Source organism: Rhipicephalus microplus, unplaced genomic scaffold (genome assembly GCF_043290135.1).
Source record: "Rhipicephalus microplus isolate Deutch F79 unplaced genomic scaffold, USDA_Rmic scaffold_36, whole genome shotgun sequence".
Classification (NCBI taxonomy): domain Eukaryota; kingdom Metazoa; phylum Arthropoda; class Arachnida; order Ixodida; family Ixodidae; genus Rhipicephalus; species Rhipicephalus microplus.
This window is the reverse complement of record NW_027464609.1, coordinates 973,114-981,716: the sequence shown is the minus strand read 5'-3', so window position 1 is coordinate 981,716 and position 8,603 is coordinate 973,114. Positions and strand designations below refer to the sequence as shown.

General features: G+C 41.5%; 1 long non-coding RNA gene across 1 annotated transcript; it reads left to right on the top strand.

Moving 5' to 3' along the window:
• Positions 1-5,284: 5,284 nt before the first annotated feature.
• Positions 5,285-6,821, top strand: LOC142786887 (uncharacterized). The gene is made up of 2 exons (XR_012889201.1): positions 5,285-5,489; positions 5,612-6,821. It is a non-coding gene; the product is annotated as an uncharacterized LOC142786887 (long non-coding RNA).
• The last annotated feature ends 1,782 nt before the right edge of the window (positions 6,822-8,603 follow it).

The following is an 8,603-nucleotide window of genomic DNA, read 5'->3' as shown; positions in this document are numbered from 1 at the left end:
CACCTATCGCAGTTTCGTACTCGCAATAAAACAACACTATCTCGTTAGATGACGTTGTTTTTGGTAGTTTCACGACGCTACCTAGCTTAAACTAACATAACTCAACCTAACATGACCTTCGCACTTCTATCGTTAGAAAACGTTTTACTCGCTACTTTACATTGCTTTCTACAACATTACGACGGTTTCAAGCGCTTTCACATTAGATATCACAGTTCCAAACTTGTAAAGGTGAAAAACACTGCATCTCACTAAGTGACATTGTTTAATGCGGTTTTACGACGGTTCATACCTTAACCTAACCTAACCTAACCTAACCTAACCTAACCTGACCTAACCTAACCTAACCCAACCCAACTTAACCTAACCTAACCTAACCTAACCTAAACTAACCTAACCCAACCTAACCTAACCTAACCCAACCTAACCCAACCCAACCCAACCTAACCTAACCTAAGCTAACCTAACCTAACCTAACCAAACCTAACCTAACCTAACTTAACCTAACCTAACGTAACCTAACCTAACCTATTCTAACGTAACCTAACCTTACCTGACCTAACCTAACCTAACGTAACCTTACCTAACCTAACATAACCTAACGTAACCTAACCTAACCTAACCTAACGTAACCTAACCTAACCCAACCTAACCCAACCCAACCCAACCCAACAACACCCAACCCAACCTAACCTAACCTAACCTAACCTTACCTAACCTAACCAAATTATCCTTACCTAACCTAACCTAACCTAATGTAACGTAACCTAACCTAACCTAACCTAACGTCACCTAACCTAACGTAACCTAACCTAACCTAACCTAACCCAACCTAACCTAACCTAACCTAACCCAACTCAACCCAACCTAACCTAATCTAACCTAACCTAACCTAACCTAACCTAACCAAACCTAACCTAACCTAACCTAACCTAACCTAACCTAACCTAACGACGGTTGCAAGCGCTTTCACATTAAATATCGCAGTTCCCCACTTTTAATGGTGAAAAACACTGCATCTCAGTAATTGACATTGTTTAATGCGGTTTTACGACGGTTCATATCTTAACCTAACCTAACATTCGCACTTGTATCTAAAAACGCTCTATTACACTGTTTTGTTCACAATTACGATATTTGCATAACCTCACAGTTTTTCACCAACTTATTGCAGTACAGAACGCTGTATCTCGCTAAATGACATTGTTCTTTAAGGTTTCACGATGCTTGCATGCGATTTAACGAGAATATCACAATATAGCAGTTTCGCACTTGTAACGGTAGAACACGCAGTATTTGGCTTGTTCATGCCGTTTTGTGTGCTTTCACAACATTTCACCTATCGCAGTTTAATACTCGCTATAAAACAACACTATCTCGTTAGATGACGTCGTTTTTGGTAGTTTCACGACGCTACCGAGCTTAAACTAACCTAAGCTAACCTAACCTTCGCACTTCTATCGTTAGAAAACGTTTTACTCGCCACTTTACAATGTTTTCTACAAGATTACGACGGTTTCATGCGCTTTCACATTAGATATCGTAGTTCCCGACTTGTAATGTTGAAAAACACTACATCTCACTAAGTGACATTGTTTAATGCGGTTTTACGACGGTTGATATGTCAACCTAACCTAACATTCGCACTTGTATCTAAAGACGCTCAATTACACTGTTTCGTTCACAATTACGATATTTGCTTGACCTCACAGTTTCTCACCAACTTATTACAGTACAGAACGCTGTATCTCGCTAAATGACATCGTTTTTTAAGGTTTCACGATACTTGCATGCGCTTTACCGAGAATGTCACAACATAGCACTTTCGCACTTGTAACGGTACAACACGCAGTATTTGGCTTGTTCATGCCGTTTTGTGTCCTTTCACAACATTTTACCTATCGCAGTTTCGTACTCGCAATAAAACAACACTATCTCGTTAGATTACGTCGTTTTTGGTGGTTTCACGACGCTACCTAGCTTAAACTAACATAACTCAACCTAACATAACCTTCGCACTTCTATCGTTAGAAAACGTTTTACTCGCTACTTTACATTGCTTTCTACAACATTACGACGGTTTCAAGCGCTTTCACATTAGATATCGCAGTTCCCAACTTGTAAAGGTGAAAAACACTGCATCTCACTAAGTGACATTGTTTATTGCGGTTTTACGACGGTTCATACCTTAACCTAACGTAACCTAACCTAACCTAACCCAACCCAACTTAACCTAACCTAACCTAACCTAACCTAAACTAACCTAACCCAACCTAACCTAACCTAACCCAACCTAACCCAACCCAACCCAACCTAACCTAACCTAAGCTAACCTAACCTAACCTAACCAAACCTAACCTAACCTAACTTAACCTAACCTAACCTAACCTAACCTATTCTAACGTAACCTAACCTTACCTGACCTAACCTAACCTAACATAACCTAACGTAACCTAACCTAACCTAACCTAACGTAACCTAACCTAACCTAACCCAACCTAACCCAACCCAACCCAACCCAACAACACCCAACCCAACCTAACCTAACCTTACCTAACCTAACCAAATTATCCTTACCTAACCTAACCTAACCTAACGTAACGTAACCTAACCTAACCTAACCTAACGTAAGCTAACCTAACGTAACCTAACCTAACCTAACCTAACCTAACCCAACCTAACCTAACCTAACCTAACCTAACCCAACTCAACCCAACCTAACCTAATCTAACCTAACCTAACCTAACCTAACCAAACCTAACCTAACCTAACCTAACCTAACCTAACCTAACCTAACCTAACGACGGTTGCAAGCGCTTTCACATTAAATATCGCAGTTCCCCACTTTTAATTGTGAAAAACACTGCATCTCAGTAATTGACATTGTTTAATGCGGTTTTACGACGGTTCATATCTTAACCTAACCTAACATTCGCACTTGTATCTAAAAACGCTCTATTACACTGTTTTGTTCACAATTACGATATTTGCATAACCTCACAGTTTTTCACCAACTTATTGCAGTACAGAACGCTGTATCTCGCTAAATGACATTGTTCTTTAAGGTTTCACGATGCTTGCATGCGATTTAACGAGAATATCACAATATAGCAGTTTCGCACTTGTAACGGTAGAACACGCAGTATTTGGCTTGTTCATGCCGTTTTGTGTGCTTTCACAACATTTCACCTATCGCAGTTTAATACTCGCTATAAAACAACACTATCTCGTTAGATGACGTCGTTTTTGGTAGTTTCACGACGCTACCTAGCTTAAACTAACCTAACCTAACCTTCGCACTTCTATCGTTAGAAAACGTTTCACTCGCCACTTTACAATGTTTTCTACAAGATTACGACGGTTTCATGCGCTTTCACATTAGATATCGTAGTTCCCGACTTGTAATGTTGAAAAACACTACATCTCACTAAGTGACATTGTTTAATGCGGTTTTACGACGGTTGATATGTCAACCTAACCTAACATTCGCACTTGTATCTAAAGACGCTCAATTACACTGTTTCGTTCACAAATACGATATTTGCTTCACCTCACAGATTCTCACCAACTTATTGCAGTACAGAACGCTGTATCTCGCTAAATGACATCGTTCTTTAAGGTTTCACGATGCTTGCATGCGCTTTAACGAGAATATCACAACATAGCAGTTTCGCACTTGTAACGGTACAACACGCAGTATTTGGCTTGTTCATGCCGTTTTGTGTGCTTTCACAACATTTCACCTATCGCAGTTTCGTACTCGCAATAAAACAACACTATCTCGTTAGATGACGTTGTTTTTGGTAGTTTCACGACGCTACCTAGCTTAAACTAACATAACTCAACTTAACATGACCTTCGCACTTCTATCGTTAGAAAACGTTTTACTCGCTACTTTACATTGCTTTCTACAACATTACGACGGTTTCAAGCGCTTTCACATTAGATATCGCAGTTCCCAACTTGTAAAGGTGAAAAAGACTGCATCTCACTAAGTGACATTGTTTATTGCGGTTTTACGACGGTTCATACCTTAACCTAACGTAACCTAACCTAACCTAACCCAACCTAACCTAACATAACCTAACCTAACCTAACCTAACCAAACCTAACCTAACGTAACCTAACCTAACCTAACCTAACCTAACCTAACGACGTTTGCAAGTGCTTTCACATTAGATATCGCAGTTCCCGACTTGTAATGGTGAAAACACTACATCTCACTAAGTGACATTGTTTAATGCGGTTTTACGACAGTTGATATCTCAACCTAACCTAACATTTGCACTTGTATCTAAATACGCTCAATTACACTGTTTCGTTCACAATTACGATATTTGCTTGACCTCACAGTTTCTCACCAACTTATTACAGTACAGAACGCCGTATCTCGCTAGATGACATCGTTCTTTAAGGTTTCACGATACTTGCATGCGCTTTAACGAGAATATCACAATAAAGCAGTTTCGCACTTGTAACGGCACAAGACGCAGTATCTGGCTAGTTCATGCCATTTTGTGTGCTTTCCCAATATTTCACCTATCGCAGTTTCGTACTCGCAATAAAACAACACTATCTCGTTAGATGACATCGTTTTTGGTGGTTTCACGACGCTACCTAGCTCAAACTAACCGAACCTTCGCACTTCTATTGTTAGAAAACGTTTTATTCGCTACTTTACAATGTTTTCTACAAGATTACGACGGTTTCATGCGCTTTCACATTAGATATCGCAGTTCCCGACTTGTAATGGTGGAAAACACAGCATCTCACTAAGTGACATTGTTTAATGCGGTTTTAGCGCGGTTCATATCTTAACCTAACCTAACCTTACCTAACCCAACCTAACCTAACCTAACCTAACCAAACCTTACCTAACATACCCTAACCTAACCTAACCTAACCTAACCAAACCTAACCTAACCTAACCTAACCTAACCTAACGACGTTTGCAAGCGCTTTCACATTAGATATCGCAGTTCCCGACTTGTAATGGTGAAAGCACTGCATCTCACTAAGTGACATTGTTTAATGCGGTTTTACGACGGTTCATACCTTAACCTAACCTAACCTAACCTAACCTTACCTAACCAAACCTAACCTAACCCAACCCAACTTAACCTAACCTAACCTAACCTAAACTAACCTAACCCAACCTAACCTAACCTAACCTAACCTAACCCAACCTAACCCAACCCATCCCAACCTAACCTAACCTAAGCTAACCTAACCTAACCTAACCTAACCTAACCTAACTAAGCTAACACGGGTGGCGGCGGCGGCGGTGAAAGGACGTTCGCCTAATCAGCTCTTTTTGCTTACCCAGACTACCTGAAAACGGTTGCCGTGGCTACGGAATCACATCTTGACGTCACTGAGCCTGCGGAAGTGTTTACGTGTTTCCGGCGTCGACATCGTACCTGGACACACGGGTGGCGGCGGCGGCGGTGAAAGGACGTTCGCCTAATCAGCTCTTTTTGCTTACCCAGGTTGGTGTCCTGCATTTCGGCGGCCGGTGCTTTAGGGTTCCTGCCTTGTTGGAATCGTTGCGCTGGAGCCATTTATCAAAGCGGCGCTCCTTTACAACGTTCAAATTTCCTCCATTTATTAGACTACCTGAAAACGGTTGCCGTGGCTACGGAATCACATCTTGACGTCACTGAGCCTGCGGAAGTGTTTACGTGTTTCCGGCGTCGACATCGTACCTGGACACACGGGTGGCGGCGGCGGCGGTGAAAGGACGTTCGCCTAATCAGCTCTTTTTGCTTACCCAGGTTGGTAAATTCGCTTATTTCTCAATACCGCCTTACCGCCACCGCCGTTGCCACCGTGTTTCAGTGCTTTGCTGAGTTCTCTGTGCATAATGTGCCTTTTTCCTAACTGAATGCTCCCGAATTGAGTGCGAACTGAGTGCTACTGTGAATGCCTGGACAACGTACCATGACAAGCACGTGCCAGTCTTGTGATGAGCCCCTCCCCTGTGATGGGCGTGTCCTGAAGTGCAACGAATGTGAGTCCTCTTACCATGTTGGCAGTTGTTCTGGCTGGTCGGAGACGACATTTAAGACTAAAGGAGAGAGCGGTCGCAGGGCATGGCGATGTGCTGCTTGCCGTTCATCTAAAGCGAAAAGTGGGGAGAAAACTAGCATGGACTCTGAGTTAACCATTTGCCTGGCAGATATAACTAGGAGGCTTGATGCTTTAGCAGGGCTGCCGGCTCAGGTTGGTGAGATTAAGGTCTCAATCCAGCTGTTGTCACAAAAGTACGATGACATCTTGAACTGTCAAGCTAAGCAGGAAAAGGACATTAGTAGCTTAAACAGACGCGTTGGGAAATTAGAGGCGGACTGCACCTCAAGTGATATTCAACAACTGAAAGCTACGGTGAATGATCTCGAGTTTCGTAGTCGGAGACTAAACATAGAAGTTCACGGCATCCGGGTTACGCCAGACGAGAATTTGCTGTGTAAGTTGAATGATGTGGCCAAGATTGCTAACCTGCCAGAGCTGACTGGGAATGACATCGCCGCTATCCACAGACTTCCGGCAAAGCCAAACAAAACACCCGGAATTATAGTTCGATTTGCCCAGCAATCAATTCGTGATAAGTGGCTAGGAAGGCGGAAAGCCCTAAGAGATGCTTCGAATGTTTCGATCACTGAAAACATGACCCAGCAAAACAGAGAGCTGCTGCGCAACGCAAAAGACTGGGCACAGAACAATGGCTATCGTTTTTCATGGCACTGCAACGGCAAGATTCTCGTTAGGAAAAGAGAGGGTGATAGCGCGGTTGTCATTCGTCGTTTGGGTGACCTTGATAAGCTGTGATACTGTTACCCCGCATTGCATTGTTTACTTCCTGATATTCTTTTGATACTCGTCTTAACATGTTTCCCTTAACCGCACGTATAGACCTTATTAATCTTAAAAACTTGTATGACACTTGTTGTGAAAAAAGCCTCAGTTGCGTTCATTTCAACCTTAGATCGGGAAGGAATAAACAGGATGAGCTCGAATATTTTTTTAGTGAAGCACAAGTAAATTTTGACGTTGTGATGTTTTCGGAAACGTGGTTTGCTTCGGAAGATGATGTATTTACGTTTCCAACTTATAAATCATACTACATGAACCGCACAGGCAAAAGGGGTGGTGGCGTAGCTATGCTAATCTCAAGTAAAATAGACTGTGATTTGATGTCTGAATTCTCCTGCATTTCTCCACTATATGAAATACTCACTGTTAGATGTGGTACATCAGTGTTTTGTGTATGTTACCGCCCTCCATCAAATAATGTCCGTTTGTTTTTTTCTTTTTTAGACTCACTGTTAGAATTTGTGAGTGAAAAAAAATATGCCTTGATTTTAGGTGGTGACCTCAACATCAACATGTTAGCTGAGAGCAGTGTTAAATTAGAACTTGAATCAATGTTAAGCTCGCATTATTGTCAAAATGTTATAACGGCTCCTACGCGAATCACTTCACAGTCATCAACACTCTTAGATCTTTTTATAACAAACTTTGATACTTCCCTTGTTACGGCTGGCACTTTGATTCACAATATTAGTGACCACATGCCTATATTTATGTTTGTTAACCAACTCAATAACGTACCCAAACAAGTGCGTGCAGAATTTTCCTATAGACTTATAAATCCTGAAACACTAACCCTCTTTAGAGAGCGCTTAGGCAGAACCGACTGGAGCAATGTGTTCGCAGCGAGTGCCGCCAATTTGGCATACGATTTATTTATGAACAAGTTCACCGAAATATACCTTCAATGTTTTCCCCTAAAGTCATTTAAAACATTTAAAAAAAGTCGGAAACCTTGGGTAAATAAAGAATGCCTTAAGCTTATAAGAAAGCGGGACCAATTGTTCAAGGCATTTATTGTGAGTAAGTCCCCTGAAGCCCTCAAAGCATTTAAAAAGCACCGAAACTTTGTCACCAAACGCCTTCGCGATGAAAAGAAACTATATTATTCGAACCTGTTTAACTCAACGCAAGGGCGTACAGAAAACGTTTGGAAGGCAATTAACAGTACGCTTAATAATCCACCGGAGGAATTAACCAAAATTGTGAAAGATGGTACAGAAATTCAAGGGCCTGATTTAGCTGATGCATTTAACGACTTCTTTTTGTCAGTTGGCGGCCCTACAACCAGTAGTACTTCTTTAAAATATATGAATATTCGAAATAACCAAACAATATTTCTAGAGCCAATTTCAGAGAGTGAATTAGTAGCGACATTTTTGACACTCAGTAATAGCAAAGCCACTGACGCGGACAATATTCAGATGAAACCTGTTAAGTATGTTATTGACATACTAGCACCCTGTCTTGCCTACATTTTTAACATATGTTTGTCCACAGGACATTTCCCGCGAAACATGCAGATAGCAAAAGTGACAGTTATCTATAAAAAGGGTCCCAGAAATGACATGTCCAACTACCGCCCTATATCGATTCTACCTGTATTCTCTAAGGGTCTGGAAAAAATAATTTTGAAACGTTTGAACTCTTTTACTGACAAGTTCAACTTGATTACTTCAGCGCAGTATGGCTTCCGGAAAAATAAATCTACTGAGCTCGCGCTACTGGCACAA